The sequence below is a fragment of the Falco punctatus genome, assembly GCF_963210335.1.
Source record: "Falco punctatus genome assembly, chromosome: 10".
In the NCBI taxonomy this organism is placed as follows: domain Eukaryota; kingdom Metazoa; phylum Chordata; class Aves; order Falconiformes; family Falconidae; genus Falco; species Falco punctatus.
In genome coordinates, this window is record NC_137590.1 from 28,295,030 (window position 1) to 28,312,849 (window position 17,820).

General features: G+C 43.1%; 1 protein-coding gene across 9 annotated transcripts in view; it reads right to left on the reverse strand.

Moving 5' to 3' along the window:
• The window catches only part of MICAL2 (microtubule associated monooxygenase, calponin and LIM domain containing 2), a 132,782-nt gene extending 115,563 nt beyond the window's left edge, over positions 1-17,219 (reverse strand). For 8 of the 9 annotated variants that reach the window (XM_080404614.1, XM_080404613.1, XM_080404612.1 and 5 more), the window contains exon 1: positions 17,065-17,219. The gene's annotated coding sequence lies outside the window, so the exon portion shown is untranslated. Of the gene's footprint in view, positions 1-327; positions 7,810-17,064 lie in introns of those variants that run through there. The other variant, XM_080404608.1, reaches the window with a different exon arrangement.
• Positions 17,220-17,820: the final 601 nt, after the last annotated feature.

A 17,820-nucleotide genomic window follows, 5' to 3' on the forward strand; every position in this document is an offset into this window, starting at 1 on the left:
ATACCATAATGATAACATCAACCAGCAAGTAAGTACTTTTTAAGAAAAGGCACCTGTTATTTAAGTTAGAAAGATGTTATGAAAATACTGTCAGTGAAAACAAAAGGGCCAACTTCAAGCTCTTTGAAAATCCTGCCTTGCTTTTCCTATACTGACACTTGCAATTTCAAGCTCACAAACTGGAACAGCAGAGATATAAAAGTTAATCACAGAACAGGCAGCGAGTTGGTTGTTTTTTGATCAGCATCAGATTTTCTGCTTTAATAGGATGTTAGGACATTGGGCCAGACTAATTCAGAGAGCAAGTAATATCCTATTTACAATTACCAAAATCACATCCAGCAAAGAGGCAGCAGGGAGGGTGCATCAAGCAGGGGTGGACGACATGAGAAGATGATGGAGAGGAAGCTCCAGCACTACTCCTGCCTGGCTGCCAGCAGGAGCTTTGACATCCCACTCCCTCTCACTGTCCTGCATCCTCCTCTCTGCTCCTCACCCCAGGTCACAGGGAAAACTTAGCTGGCATAACTGTGGCTGTGAGGAACATGAAAAAAATGCATACCCACTAGCTGACAGAGCCATGTCAGCAAAATCCCTGGTATAGATACAGCTATACCAACAAAATTGAGCCACATTTGGCAGCAGCAGTTCCTCTAGTACAGCTTTCCCTTTGTACGCATGGGGACATAATTATGGAGGTAAATACACCATGAAAAAAGAACAAATGCATGAACCAGGAAAAAGCAGACTCTCCTAGTCAGCAATCATAGGAATAATGTTGATTCATGACACTTTGCGAATAGGGATAATCCAGAAGGATGGAGCTGCAAGACAGGCTGTGAACTGACACAGCAACGTGAGCCTGCCAAGGCCTCTGGCAGTGCCACCACATTTCCAGGCAGCTGGAGGCCCCCCGCAGGGACCACGGGGTAACCAGGGCCACCGGTACCGGTGCCTTCTGCTCTTTCCAGCTGGGAGCCACCCTATGCCCAGATAGAGCCTGTTGCCCTGCTGCGGCCACTCTTGACCCAGAGGGGCTGTGGAGCAGAAAACCGTGGCCAGCACTGCTGCTACTCAAACTGAAAACTACGCAAAGACATCAGCTGGAGACACCAGAAAGTGCCTTGCAGTGTGGGACCAGAGAACAGAGAATACCAAAATAGACCGTCTTTTTCCCGTCAGGATTTGTGTGAGAAAGGAAATTAATATTTGTTTGAAATTTTTTAAGCAAAAATATGAAATTACGGCTGTACTGAAGTAAACTGCCCAGGATGTGTCTTGGGGGAAGAAAAAGAACAGCACCAGGGCTAGCTTTCACAGAATACTCTGTAGAACTTTTGGCATGTAGGTTTCAGATTATCTTTCCAAGAGTGGATTTCTGGTTACGTGTCTTCTCTCCGGTATGTTTCCCTCTCATTATTTGGGCTGTGGCAATTACCCAAGAACTGAACGGGTGGAATAAACAGCCAGCACGAGGGCTGCAAGACCCCAAGGGCTTCAGGTCACAGTAATTCACTTGGCAGAGCTCATGATGGCCCTCATCTGTAGACATCAGACTTCCAGATCAGTAACCAGGATTAATCCACTGAAAACACAGACGGTACCGCGTTGCCAGTATCAAAGAAATAAAACATTCTAGGCAATATTTCATATGCATATACACATGCTTTTAGGAATCAACACATTCCACTGTTATGATTTTTTTAATGCAAGCTAGCACATGATACTTCCTGAGGCTTACTGGGGTATTAATGTTATCAGTCACACTGAAATCCATGGGAACCACAAATAAGTTAAAGGAAGAGAAAAGGAATATTAAAAAAAAAAAAAAACACAACAGTTTTGAGTCATGAATGATGGGCTCCTTTGTCAGAGTAATGTCAACTCACCGTCGAAAACCAGCCATTAAGTGACAGTGGAGAACTGTGAAGCCGCAACCAGACAAGTCAGCCAGAGGGTGGTGGAAAACCAGAAAATTTAGGTTAAACATCTAACTCTGCTCCAGGGAACATTTACATGGGAAGACAAAAATAAAGCTACTGGGATTGCTTTATATCTGTTTTCTTTTTTTTTTTTTTTTTTGTCCTTGTAAACTGGACCCATAGTTACCAGAAGAAACTAGAAAAAATTGCTTCTGACAGTATTTTTGGAAGAAAACGTGCAGCACAATTTCTACCCTCTCTCAGCCTTGACTTCCCAAAAAATGAAGAAAAACAACCCCAAAAAAGACTCCCGGAGAGTTACAAAAACATCATCCATTTCTGCTGCAGAAAAATCCTCTCAAACAACAAAATAAATCTTGAAACATTAGTTTTGGGAAATCCATTAAAAAAAACCCCAAAACAAACAAACCAACAGTTGGGACACCATTAACCAATAACAGGAGAGATGACAAACACATCACTGTTTTCACAAGGCAAGCTGAGGTATAGTCAAAATTCAATTGTGATTCATCTTTTCCAGCACAGAAAAGTTTACTAGAAAATGTGAAACACCAAAAAAAGCACTTCTTAATAGTAATTGCTCATCACACAGGCTGGTTCCAAAAGCCTGAGGTTTAAGCCCTCTACGTCAGACCTGTCAACAACATTGAAGTTCAGAGGTGGATGCACCTTCTCACATTAAAGTCTTTATGCAACACTGGCCATTTGCTTCCATGAGGCAAAATGACCTATGCTTAAATATGTAGGAGATGTTACCGTCAGGCTTTTCATTAGTCATTCTTTCATCTGGAAAATTTATTTTTCCACATACCTGTATTTCCCTGTAAGCAGCAGACACTGCAGGAATGCAGGCAATTCTAAAGTGCCAAGGCAAAGAACCATGTGCATTTTTCTAAGAACTTACTTTTCTCACTGTCATCTAGTCCTAATATTTGCTTTACTACATAGAAGATTCAAAATTTCTTAACGAAAAATGCTATGGCCATGGCCAACATTAACACATACATATCTGAAAGTCCACGATAACAGTGCTTTTAGGGAGTTAAGCATGTGTTAGTGCAAAAACATCACTGCTATGTTAGACATACCAAGAACATTTTAAGACACTGCTACCATTTCATTCCCATATATTAACATGAGTTTACATGTAACAGCTACGGCTGTTTGGGAATCCTGAAATGATGCCATGTGGTGACTACATGTTCCTTACTTGAACATAAAGTTTGCAGTATCAGAATAGATTAAAGGCACCACATTTATTTCAGCTCTGTCTTTCTGCAACTGCAGGAAGGGAAGCTGCTTCAGCGCCTCAACTCTCAAACAGTCTGTAATTTTCAGATAGAGAAAGGATGAACTAGTTCTGGGTTTTAGAGCGCCTGGTACACGAAGTCCTGTTTAGAGCTGGCTTTGTTAAAGAAAACAACAATTTAGGAAAGCAAGTGGTTTACAGAAACATCTTGGGTCAATTTGGTTTTGCTTTAGCATAGCCCAGCCTCCGCCACCCATTTGGATGCCCGCCGGCCAGTGCCTCAGTGCTGCCAGACCCCCAGGGCCACGCTAGGGAAGCCATGGGTTGGCTGTGCCCTCACCCCAGCTGCCACATGCTGCCCATGGCCCCTGCGTGGTCCCTGAGGCTGAGCTCACACAGCCCAACACCCCGGCACTGTGCTCATCCCTCACCGTGCCAGCACTGCGAAGAGCAGGAACTGGTGGAAGGGAACTGTCAGGATACTGAAAGTTTTTACTCAACTTCTGATCAGAAGAAAACTCAAATTCCATTCATCCAATGTACTTACATAAAGCAAACTAAGTGAAAACATGAAGATGTATTTCTTTATTACAGTTCCTTCCTATGTAGTTCGAACAATTTTAATATCCACAGCTTACAGAGATGAAGAAGGAAACCAGAGAATTGACTATCAGAAAAAGGATGAAAAGAAAGATTTGTGGATGCAAGCAATTCACAAAGGAAATATTGTAAAGTTTTCCACTTTACAAATATGATTTAAAAAAAAAAAAACAAAAAGCTGCTTTACTGTGCCCGAGACCTTGTATTATCTTGGACTTCTCCCAGTTCTATATCAGCACAAGTTTCTCCCTCTGTTTTGCATACAGCTAAACAGTATTGATTTTATTTCACTGAAATGTGCAACCAGATCTTTATCTACACCTCAGTTATCAAGCTTTAGTTTACTTGGAATAGAGAGTTAGCTAATGCCCTAATACAGTGGCTGTATTACCACTGTGACTAAATATCAATGCAGCCAGTGCCCCAAAAGCTATATGCACAAAACAGCATAGGCTTTGTTGCAGCATCTCTCAAAAGCAGGATGTCCTTGGAGCTCACGACATGGGGCCCTGAGTGGTCATAAACCCATGATAACAGTGCAACTCAAGTAAAGGCTGGTTCTGTGCTTTCTCAGCTATTTCATTACAGACCTTAGCAATCTGCATGTGGCACTTCGCTCTGCCATTGCCAAGCTGAGCCTGACTTTTGGCCTAGGTGTCAGCACCGTGGTGGCTGGTGATGGACAAACAGACAGAGGCGGAAGGATCTGTGTTTGGACCTGGACATCTGTGTTTGGACCAAACCGCATCCTGTCATTGCCTCCATCACAGCACAATGACAGATGCTGGTTCAGGATGAGCAGCTGAAGGACCCTCATGCTCCATTCACTCCTCTGCTGCAAAGAAAACCAAAGTGGCAGAACACCACTAAAGATCATGTAGTACTTCTCAGCCTTGTAAAGCACTGGGGTGGGGGCAGAGAAAAGAAAAGAAAAAAAAAAAGTATTTCAAAGGTACCGTTGTACAGTTTTTCCTCCTCAGCTTTTATTTCCAGCTCAGACTTCTTTTTTCTTAAAGACACATGATTTTTTTTTTTCTCTACCCAAACAGTTGCTTGGAACTGCTACTCCAATTACCAAAGCAAATAAACAAGTGATACACTACACAAAGCAAAGAAAACCAGTGATATTTTCTGAAGTAAAAGCTGAATTACGATGCATTTAAATTGCAGTATTTCCCCTTTCAATTTTGAACTGAAGTTAAAAACAGGTTCTTCAGTACATGCTGCACCCACAGGCATGTGATCACAATTGAGTTTCAGTTATTGTGCAGTTATTGTATGGAGAGAAGAAAAAAAATGAAGGAGAAAAAGGCTTACACCAGAAATTTTGGACAGTTAGCACACCAGGTCCAAACAGATAAAATTTGTGTAGTATGAGCTCAACCCCATGGGAAGAAAAAAAAAATTAAAAGGCGAGTCAACATACAAACTAAACCTCAGATGAAATAATCTGGTGAGGAAGAAGTATGGCACAAGTTTATAGCATATTTATATCAGCTCTGGAAGCAAAATTTTCAAGCAGCAGCGCTTTCTTTTTCATGCAAGTCACAGGACAGCCAGGTAATACCTAAAACAAACTCAAACCAGCAGCCAAAGAAAAAAAAATGACAGAAAAGGCACAGTACCATAAAAAAAATTCATATGCGAGTCAAAACATTTCCATAATGCATTTCTAAATCAGAAATCCTGATTTAGAAATCAGAAAGGGAGCCAGGGGGTGACTGCAACAGTCACAGAATCAGCCCAGTTCTTCAAGGTACAACACGAGAGTTTTTACCCCCACCCTCATTCCTGCCAAGCACAGATCACCATGAAATAGATTAAGTTCAAATACTCCAGAATCTCCCCTGTGTGTAGCACAGATTATCACAGCAAAGGCTTTGAACATCAATGTCTGTTTGGTGCCTGGTGCAGTTAGGCAGGGTGAGGGCTGTCAGATCTTGTGTTTCTATCAAAACCAGACTGAGCATGACTTTTTCACTGATGCTATCAACTTGGGGGAATTCCTTTCAAAGGAGGTCCATCAGACATACCACTGTCTGCATCTAGGGAAAATGGGCTTCTATCCAGCCAGATTAACCTGCTACCTTAAAATGCCACATTTAAAACCACACACAATCTCCAACGATATATTACACTCATTTGGCTTGTGAGCACATACCTCAGGGCTCCTGCCACCACTAACGATGTGGAGCCCTTCATGAAAAACTCTTTTGTTGTATTTCATATGACAGCTTATTTGTGCTCCATGATCCAAAGCCTTCCTCGCCCCACAACATATAGCTGGGATTCTTCCACCTCCACCCATTGCTGACCACCCATCCTGCCAGTGAACATGACCAGCACACTGCCTCTGGGGGAGCAACACCAGCACACAGAAAAATTCAGAAGCCTTACTAGCAGAGTGTTTGCTTACCAGATGTCCTAGTGCAGCAAGTCAACAACATTCAGAACATTTTATTCATAGCTTTCTATGATTGACATGATAGGATTCTTCAATTAATAGTTTATTTTTTTCACTGCAACAAAAGATGCCATAAAAGGAGACTAAAAAGAGGTGTAAGAGGTGTAGAGGTGCAAGTTACAGATGCTGAGTTACACGAGTGGCCACTACAGTCTCTTCTGTTGCTGCCCATAAGATGTGCACGTGAAATGGTGCTTTGACTATATAAACTGGATATAAGGGAGATTACCAGAAAAAAAGAGCAGAAGGCAGCACTTCACTGGATTCCTAATATCTAGCGTATCAACTAATTATGAATCAACTTTTTGCAAAGCATATTTCCCCAAGGCATCTTGGCAAGCAGTGTATGGTAACGCATGAACAGTTCACCTTGGTATTTTCAGGTCAGACTATATCCTAACTGACTCAGTGCAACATCAGGCAGAAAGCACCCTTCCTTTCTAAAAACAGAAGCTGACAGCTTCGCACAGGCCTCTTACAGCCCATCTTCTTGCATCTGGGGCAGCTGCACTTACGTTATTACTCCTTTTACCTCGTGGCAGACCTTTACTGGCAGGGCCACTCCAGAGTAACCAGGTCTCATAGCGCTCCGGCAGAGGTCTATTAATCATCAGCAGGTCAAAAGGTCAGATTAGTAAATCTGCTTAAGGCGTATGCCTGACAGGCAGGGGCAAGGATTTCAACCAAGGACGTTCAGCGCAGCCACTGCTAACGTGACTCCTCTTCCCTGGATCTACAAAATGCCCAAGCAAGCCGAAGTGCACTGCACTTGCAGGCACTACCTTCCCTGAGCAGTCTGTCCAGGCTCTGACAGCCTGCTGTAACCTTACAGGCACAGATACTTCACGTGTTAAGAAGTACAATAAATCCAACATGTTTATATTTCCAAGACAGAAGACCCAGATCATTAGCAACAGTTACCAACACAATTACCAAAGTTCTCAAATGGATTGCTCTGCATTACTGCCCACATCCTATTTTTCTGATTCCTATGAGGCTGCACACCAGGGCATCTCACAGCTTAAAGTTGAAAATTTTACTGCTAGAATTGTAATCAAAAGCAACAGAAACATAAGCTAGAATACAGGCTTAGAGGAGAGGGAAAAAAAGTAAAGTAAAAACACAACCTGAATGAGCAACTAATACACAATTTTGGTGGAAGAAAGAAGAAAGAACCTTTGGCTCAAGTCTCACTGCCACTTGACACTGTCTTACAGAAGTTCACAACAGTTTTGTGACACTGACCAAAACATTCAGGTCACAGTACCTTGAGTGAGATTTTTTGAACGTGCTATACAAGCAAAAAGTTCAGCTGTTTCCACCTCTCCTTAGCATTGGCAAGGTTATCATTACACTGTGTCACTGCTGTAAACCAAATCCAGTCATCTACAATTGCACCACTGAGAAGATGGCTCTGCTGAAAACAGGGGAGGGACTGCATCTGCTGGGGTGTGCCAAGCGAAACTCATCAGCATCACAGCACATGACTAAGCATGTATTCGGGTATGTCAATACTCAACCACCCATTTGAAAATAAAGGTAACTTCTTCTATCTCCCCACCCCCCCCCACCCCCCGCCACTGATCTGTAAATACGGGAAAAGACAGAACATTGCAAATAAAGTTTAAGAAGTCTTAACAAGAAAAAAGCAACACACCACAAGACATGAAACAAGTGTTCACACAGGACAATGACTGTTAATATTCTATTCAAGATTAAATGGATTGGATAAGGAATACTAGAAATTTGGATCCTTTTTCAAAAAATAAAAAGGTGACTGCAGATACACTTGACAGAGACTAGTCATGTGAATACAGGACTGCAAGGTAAATAAATAATTAATGTAAATGTTGCCTTTTTTGCTTAATTTAATTGTGGAGGTAATACTTATGTTGTCTATATTAGTTTCTAATGACTAGGTCCAGAACAACCAATTAATTTTAATTTTAAATTCCCCAGACCTGGCAAAAAAGAGAAAAGTTCTCTTTTCTGGTTATCTTCACCCAAGAAAGCAGAATAATCCTTAAAATCCTAATGAAATCATAAGTCAAAGGAAGAAAACACTGTTTGGCTTCACCTCCTCCTCCAAAATTAAAAAACACATTAATTTCAGCCCTGTATCTGGCATAATATCCCAGCAAAATATTAGACAACAGACAAAACTCATAGGGAAAGTAAAAAACTTGGATTCAAAACATAAGCTGCTTCTCAGCATGACAAAGGTGTATTTTTCTTATTAGAGAAACAGTCACTAAAATTAAATGTAATGAAGGCTTCCATGAACTCATCAGAAGTGCTGATCACAACCCTACAAAGTCTGTTGATACCTAGTGGGGAAGTCAAACAAAGTAATGAAGTAAGCTTGCATTTTACTTTTTAGAAGTACCAGTAATTCTCTCTCACACATTTTCAATAAATTTTGCACATGTGTTGGCATATTGGCTGCACAACAGCCAGTTAGGCAGATAGACAAGGAAAACCTTGCCATTCTTTGCTTCTCTGTATGTTACTTCAGTAGAGCAAATAAAACTGAAAAGTAGTGGTTCACAGTCTCTTTGTGCTCTAGAACTATTAAACACCTGTGACGTATCTACATCATTATTTACTTCTAAATTAGATCTTGTATGCAAATGCAGACTTGCTATACTATATATGCCATTCCTTTAGTTATCTCAGAAATCAGTGAACTAAGAGACAAATAATTATACAGCTATTTTCCAGAAGCCAGTGTTTACAGTTCTATTGGCTCGAGATTTCAAATGAGCCAGATTGCCTTACAAACTTGTATCCTATTAAGTTCTGGGTCAGTTATGTCTTGTTGAATGTTTTACTTCTCAAAGAACCCACAAAGCTTTACCTCAAAGAGCAGAGTTTCATATTGACATTGCTTTGTAGAGCTACCTGCTTTACCTGACCATCAGAAGGATGCATATAAATGCTCCGTTAGAAAAAGCTGAGTCAAGAAACTCTGTCAGTGTTTAGTCATTTGAGTCATTTTATTGAATGTCAGGCTGAACCTTGGACTTTGTAAGAGGAAAGTATTGTGAACAACGTGCAAGAATGCCTCACCTTGTTCTGAAATAGCCATGTAATTCCTTTTGTTCTCTATTAATGCATGATGAACATGCAATAAATGGGGGACAAACATTTTGACTCTGTAACTGAGCTTGAAGATGCTTCTATGCACAAGTTACTAATAACACCGATCCATTCGTTGTCAGCAGCTAAAGAAATACCTATATACAGGCTCAGTGGTATGTATTTAAATGCATGCATAAAGAAGGCCTTAAGACGTTATCAAGCTTCTGAATTTGTCATGAAATAGCAGTAGAAATATTGCTGGAGCCCTCTACATGCATGCATTCAGGAAACAATCACAGCTTCTTCCTCAGTAAAAAAGAAAATGGAGAGAAAGAATATACCCCCCCCCCCCTTAGCATTTTTGCATAGGCAAGTGTAAGATAAAGACCTTGTGTATCTCCTTTCCCACATAAATACACAGAGGAAAACTCCCCATTGTGGAGTTTCATTCCCAGATGACAAGGCAAGCCAGACAGAAACCATCTTCTCTGAGCAAGGGGCCAGCATCTACCTCTGCCACCTACACCCAGGCCTCTGCCAAGCTCCTGGTGCACAGCACAGATCCTCCTTCCCATGCCAGCGCCTGCTGCTTAGCACCTCCCAAAGCCATCTCCCTCACAGCCCCAGGATACCTTAAGCACAAAAGCAAAAGTATTGAGGCACAAAACTGCCCGAGGTCAGCATTCCCCCAAGTCCACCTCCAAGGGAGAAGTGATGCTTCCACAGGAATAAAGCCATTCCCCTCTGTACGCTATTCTACGTTTATCTTGAAAATTGGTATGTGAAGTATTCACTAAAATTACCCCACAGAGGATACTAAAGGCAATGTTTTCCCCCTCAACATGCACAAAGCAGGTTGGCCTAGTGTATATTAACCTATTTTCCTGTCCACTTATCTAAGCATCAAAGTTACAAATAAGATGCAGCTGACCTGTAGCACTGGTTGTGTCTTACTGCACCGTACAGAGTAGCTCTGCAGTATGTGCTGGGGAGTATTACATTACTCATCACCCCTCTGCTGCACTTTCAGCTCAGATACCTATTCCCAAATATATACCAGGTACCAGGACAAGACCCAGTGCTTCATTAAATATTTGGCACATTGTCTCAAATTACCTTTGACACACAGGGTTATTTATACATCACAGCACATTGCATGCCTCTGCGACAAGATAGCATCACACAATACCGTATGTCAGGAATGCAGGCAACAGATTTAAACCAATCCCCACTTCAAGACCCTTTTACTAGGAAGCAGGTCACAAACTGAGTAATATCCGTTTTATGCACTGAAAAATATATGCTATTCATTTCCAGGAAATAAAGTCAACCACCCTAATCCTACTTCCTTCTCACATACACCCCCCATCAGAACAACTGAAAGACAGTGTCTTAACAGGTTTGCTGTTGGGATGTATTTCGTTTTTTATCTAAGTCTTATTCTCCATAATGCATTTGTTAGGACACCGAATATTGACTTGGTGCAAGGGCAGAGTTTCAGAGAGTAATTACAGCAAAGGGTATATTATTCAGTATCCACTGAACTCCACTTTGAATATGCACCAATAGCTCATATTTATGGAGCTTGTTTCCAAGCCTTAAACATGCACATTTCTGATATTCATACAACCACTTAATGTTCTGAACACAAATACAGAGGAGTGTCAGCTGTTACTTTTAAAAAATCTATAGATAGAAATGGGAGGAACCTACACTCTACATTTATCCTATGAAGCAAAACTGAAATCAGAAAAATCGCTCCAGGCTTCAATATTCTTCTGTTCCTACAGCTGTGAAATTACTTAATTTTCTGAACTGATAGAAACAGTTGGCTGCATAGGTGGCAGCCATAGGAATTTGTAGCACCTTGAATTTGAACCCCTGTGAAAGGGGAAAACCAAATACTGAGCAGAAGGCTAGGAGTCTGGATCTGAAAGAGAACTCATTCACATAAATTATCCAAACCCAAATATCACATTCCATCAGCTGTTCCTTCAGTCCAGCTAGGATGGAAGTGAGACCTGGAGAAGTCAGTTTTATTCTCAGGATGCTCACTCCTTTACAGCCTCCAACAGGAGAAGAGCAATGGTGATTCAAGCATACAAGTACATACCGTGCCAGATCCACAGCTGGGGTAAAACAGCGATGACAAGATTTTTAATGAATAAATAGAAATCACCACTGACTACACGCTACCATGAAGTCAAGCCCAAGTACTTCCTGCAGCATAAGCCCTGAGTTTTCTACTAATCAGCTCAGACTGCTAGTTAAAATTATTCCCCAGCTCAACACAAGGTGACACAGCACAATGAAAATCCATAATAAACAGCCTGATCACAAGCATATACAATAGATGATCCCGTACAAAAGAAAGCTGATCTCATGGGCAAGCAGAAACCAAAAACTACCCGGTATCTTGCAAAGTTCATTAAGGCTAATGTTTAACCAGAGGGGGTTTGCAGCTGGAAAGGGTGTCAGCAGAGAACATTGTGCTGCGTTATGAATTTCTCCCTTGCTTTTACCAATTGCCTTCGGAGACTGCATTTGTTTCTCTAAATCCTTCTGTGCTGCTCCCTGTGAGCTCAAGTTTAGAGGCCAAGGGTACTGGAGATCCCTAACACCACTAACAGATGGGACTCACCTCAGCCAATAACACAGATTACAGTCACTACAGTACACTCTTATCTGATTACACACAAAAAACCAATTCCACTATCTGCCCAACCTAAGCCTTCTCAAAGAGGGGGGGAAATTTGTCTTTTGTTCCTCCTTCTTTGCTTTTTTCAAAACCGTGGATTTTTTTCTGACCTTCATCATACACAATTTACACATGATAGACTAGGAAAAAACATCTTGGAACATTCAAAAGCCTTCCAATTGGCTATTGGAGTTGCCTATTCATGTAAGAAAACAGCAAAATATGTTATCTGAACTGAGCCTTTTAATGTACTCCTTCAAAAGTGATACTATATTAAAAAAAACCAAAAAACAAACCAACAAAAACACCACACCATGAAATATCCAGAAGAGTTAAGATAAGCAAATTGCCATAAAACTATATAAAGTTGATTACAAAACATCCCCACATAGTCCCAACAAAATTTTCACATGGCTTTGGAAATTCTATTTTGATGCTTGGCTATGGCAGTTACATGGAAGGATGAGCACTAACACCCCCTTGGGCACTGCCTCAGCCTACACAGGCAAGAAGCTGCAAGCTTAAAAGGTCTGAGAAGGATTTACCATGAACTAATGGACCCAAAGAACCTGCTTTTTACAAAGACAAAACTCCGTAACACACACTTACGGTGCCAGGCACAGTCATTTTAAAAACCAAAGTGGTAACATCCACTTGGTTGAATGCAGCAAGTGGAGAAGCCACTGGCATTGTTTGTCTAGACCAATGCAGATGAGATGCCAGTGACAAGAACAAAAGTTTAAATCTAATCCACATATTCCCATCACACAATTCAATAAATTATCTGCCTGAAGGAGTCAGGCCCCAGACAGAAAGTTTTTGGAGACAAGTTAACAAAATGTAGCAAAGTGTCCAAAACCAGACAGGCAGGTGATCTCTGAACCCATGGCTTGTCTTCATAACTATTCCCTCCTCACCAGCTCTTACCATCACAGCTCTAGGATGGAAGAAAAAGCAAGAAATGAATGCAAGTTTCCTTCTAGTTATATCAGTGTGACTGGGACAGAGAAATGAAAATAATTAGAACTCTAACTACATATAAGCTAGGGCATTAGGGTCTATTATAAATTGTGTTGTGGTAGAGTCTACCTTTCCCAAGACAGAATGGGGCTTCTCTTGCCCCCCACCCTGCACAGTAAACTGGCGACAAAAATCTGGGGGAGATTATAAAACGAAACAACCCCACCCCCCCCCAAACATAAGCCCTCACTGAACAAGGGTTTATGAGCTCAGAGCAGGAAGAGGGCTTGATAGCACACGCGGCTCAGATTTAAGCACAAGTCTGAATTTTTTTCCTTTCATGGAACTGAGACTCTAAATATGACTAAAGATCATTTTGGGGAAGTTTTGACTTGCTTGTAAATGTAACTATGCATAGATGAAAGAGTTATTCTTAGTCATCTTCTCCATGTCAAAAATAAACCCAGCAATTTCCAGAATGTGTCACAATACAATATTAACTATGTATCTACATGGTCACTGAATCAGTGGGACACTTAATAGCCTTAATTTAGAATATATATCTTTTCTGGAAACAGTCTAATATACCATGCTGGAATACCTCGAACTACTAATACCGCTTCTGAAGGAGTCTATTTGCAGTATAAACACCTCTAAACCTGGTCCTAGCGATGAGCAAAGCAAACAGTGTGCCACCCCTTACCAGCCAGGCTGCCAGACACAGAGTAGCAGCTGCATTTTTCAAATTAATGGACTCCTCACACAGAAAGAGCTTGAAAAGAAGAGGTGCATCAAAGAAACAATTTGCTCATACACGAAGTGCACACGTTAAACAGGTACACACATATTATACAGATAATGCATGCCAGGCTGCCGCTATAGACTACAAACCAACTCCTCAGCCTTCCTGTAGTTTGTTGGCTCCACAATACACCACGCAAGCAAGCTGAGAAAACAGCAGGACCATACAGGGAGGCAGACCTCAGTTTCAGTCATCTAAAATTGTCTTCGTTTTAAGGGAAGCAAAACACACTGTGCTCCTAAGAAGCAAAGCCTCTTCCACTAGAAAACAGAGGGTTTCTGCTGATGCCAGGGGAATCAGAGACGAGGGACTCCTGAGGAACAGATACACGTTACCAAGGTCTCACAACAAATGTTACAGCCACGTGGAAGAGCCCCAATGGGAAGTATCTAGCATTTGAAAGTTTTCCCTTGAGTTTTCAAGATACTAATTATAAAATACCAGAGCAGTGACACAGCTGGAGCAGATACAAGGTACGTGCTAAAAGAGGTGAAAGACTTAAAGTATACTCATGGAGAAGCCGGATAGTGATCACCTCTCTTGTTTTATGGTTTCTTACACTTAAAGAACATCTCCAGACAAAAACCAGGCTCTCTCATCTCCGCAAGCAACAGGACATGGACACCAGGCAAGAAAACTCCACTTCAGAATATCTTAGAAAAACCAAAATCTTTCAAGATCATATTTACTTCTAGATTCTAGACAAAACAGAAGGAAATCTCAACCCCCCCACAAACAGCAGCACACCACCACCATCAGGGATACTGCACTGCCACACATCTTTAGAACAACATTAAGGCAACTAAGAACGAACAAACAAAAAAACAAGAAGCTCAGAGTTTCAAACAGAGATGGCTTCTCGTTTCTGTATAATTTTCTGTAAATTTCTGTATACTGGTTTGCTAACAATTCACCTAGTTTCACAGACAGGGCAGGAAAAGTCACATCACTTGCTACAGACCACATGGGAAGAAGAATTTGAATGCAGCAACCTTCAGTTTTCCATCAGAACTTCATTTCTCCACCATAGAGAATAAGCTGCATCTCCAATACCTTTTTCTAGCACTATGAAGAGAACAGCAGTCACCAAAGTCAAGCAGCATTTTAAAACCTTCGTTTGTCAGATATCAACTTGACAGCTCTGTTTAACATTTTTTGCAGCAACAGTCTTGAAAAGAACTGAATAAAACGCATGAGTGAATGCGCTGGTACCTGGCTAGCCGGCCCCATCAGAAAGCAGCCTCCCAGCACACAGCCTTGCAGCATGGAGAACCCAAGACGCAGGAAAAGGACGGAGAATTTCTCAGCTCAAGGCTTTAGCTGAAAAAGACCATTCTGCCCGTGCAGTAAGTAGGTGTGTCCACTTACACCAGCTGATTTATGGAATACTGATGTCTTCTAACATATGCCACTGGTGACCCCATCACCCCAGCCCTGTACTATTGCCACTGCAGGCTCTGCTATCTGCCCGAAGGGGGAGGCAGTGAGGTGGGGCCAGATTCAAGTCAGGGGAGTAAAGTGGCTAATTACTGCTTTGGGCAGCAAGTGAAATGGTTACAAAGACAAATACAGCACTTGTATTTTAAAGACAACTTCTGTTTTCAGGCAGAGAACTGTAAAATTGTTGCAGACTTTCTCAGTTTCTAAAGAAGCAAAACATGACAAAAACCCAGACTGAACACAAGATTCAGTCTGAGTAAGACTAACATCAAGGATGTGTTGAGTCAACTTAATTCTAAGTCTTAAAATGTATTATGACCTCATAATGCACAGAGAAAAACTGTATAATATCTCCAGAGTTAGAAGCAAAAGTTTGCTGATGCTTCAGTACAGTATTTTAGAAGCACATTTTTCAGATGCATCCTCCAGAAAGGATAAAACCCACTGTATTTAGAGGAAGACCCAGATACTTCAAACTAAGCATATGGACATACACTTCTTTAGAGGGCTTGTGCAAATGATAACAGACATGAATTCCAGTTTGGCTGATGGAAATCTGTTTTCCACCCTTGTAATATAATTAGCAATCAATACAGAGTGGCAAAAGAAGGAAGCAAGATGCCCTCTTTTCTCCCAGATCAAGGCACTTGGTGAACATCAATTAGATGTTAATATCCCTGGGAGGCAAGCGTGACAAGTCTTATTAAACCATTTTAAAGATTAGGACACTGAGTCACAGAGAGATTAAGAACTTCCTCAAAACCAACAGCAGAGTCAGAGAATGGGCAGCTGCACCCCAGCTGGGCCTGGCAACAAACTGCACTGCTCTACCTTATTGCAGGACTTAGAGTCTCTAAGGAGATGAAAAAAGAAAAGAAGGGAAAAAAAAGAAAAGAAAAGAAATCCACACTCATATGAAGGTTCCAGGCCATACCAACATGCCTTAGTTTTGACCTGCAGGGCGATACAAGAATGCAGTTTGGTTTCCACAGTCAGATTGCATTTTGGCTTAAAGTACCGGCAAGGTTGCCAATTGTAAACGATTTTTAAAGTCGACAGAGACCTCCAGACCTTTTCCGATAAGCTTGAGAGAGAGCTTACAACTTTTTGATACTGGTTCAACCGTATAAGCCTAGGTGCAAATAAATCTCCAACCCCCGGTCTTCCAGCCAGCCCATGGCCAGCTGATCTGAATTCGAGTCACATGCTGGATTTACACACTGAAAATGCAGTGAAAATGGCAAGACAATTACTGTCACAGGCTAACGCATACTTCAAAGCACAAAGAAAAACCCAACAGATGCCACATTCAATCAGCTCAAAAGGTGAGCAGAGGAGGATGTTACGCTGATTAACACACTCATTAAGACGCGTCCGAACTAATAGCCCACTTCGGTGTTGTAACACATTCAGAAAGCATTTTGCTGCCTTAATCGCAGGGTACTCACAGAGCCGAAGATTATTCCCACTTTTCCCGCGTCGCCCTCCGCCGCAGCCCGAGGCGACCCGCCGTCACCCCGCGTTACTACAGACGCGCAGGGGGCTGGGACTGCCCGCAGCTGCGCAACGGCCACGGCCGCCCCAGACCCCAACCCGCCGGGTCGAGCCCAGCCTGCCGGGAGCGGGCACCGGTCCCGCCAAGGGCACCGGCCCCGCCGCTCCGCCACGGGCACCGGCCGCCCGCGCCCTGCCAAGGGACAGCGCGGCCCCGAGCGCCACCGCCCGCGGAAGCCGAGCCCGGCCCCGGGTACCGCCACCCGCGGGGAGCCCCGGTCCCACCGCACCTGCTCCGCCGGCAGCAGCGCGCCCCCCGCCCCGTGGACCTACCGGCACTGTCGGCACTCCGCATGCTGCCCGCCGCTCGGCTCGGCTCGGCACGGCACGGCGCCGGGCGGCTCGGGGCGGGGCCGGCGGGCCGGGGCGGGCCAGGGCGGGCCGGGCGCCCCAGCCCCGTGCGAGCCGCCGCCGGGCGCCCCTGTGCCGGGAGCAAGGTGCGATCCCCGCCGCCCCGGGCACGCAGCCCGCTTGGCCGCGGCCCCGGGCCCGGCGGGAGGCAGGGGCTCACCTGCGGGCCGGGCCGCCGCGCTCCCCGCCGGGCACCCCGGGCAGGCGGCACCTGGGTATGGGGCAGCGGCGGGCGTGCCCGCACCCCCGGCAGCCCCTAAAGGGGGAACTCGGAAACGGTTGCTTCTCATCCGTTTAGGCTCTAAGTTTGAGGAAGCTCAAAGGCTGTCATATTCGGGAGCTTTAAGAAGATTTCAGACGGCAAGCAAACGGAAAGCTGCCGGAAAGAAAGTTCAGGACTGACAGCTAATATAACTAACAGCGCTTGCACTACAACTGCTCGACTTCTACCCACAATAACAACGTCTTGCTAACGGTAGAAATGAAGTTTTATGAAAAAAAAGTAAAGAAAAGGGGTTGAATTGAAATGCTGCAACAGGGAGGGTAAAACGATCCGCAGTTAAAGCCCGTATCTGCTAACCTCAAGGTTTGATAAAAACCTCAGCAGGCCTACTTTATAGATAACTTGAAACCATTCATAAGTATTTTGACATATGCCACACAGACACTATACCTTAA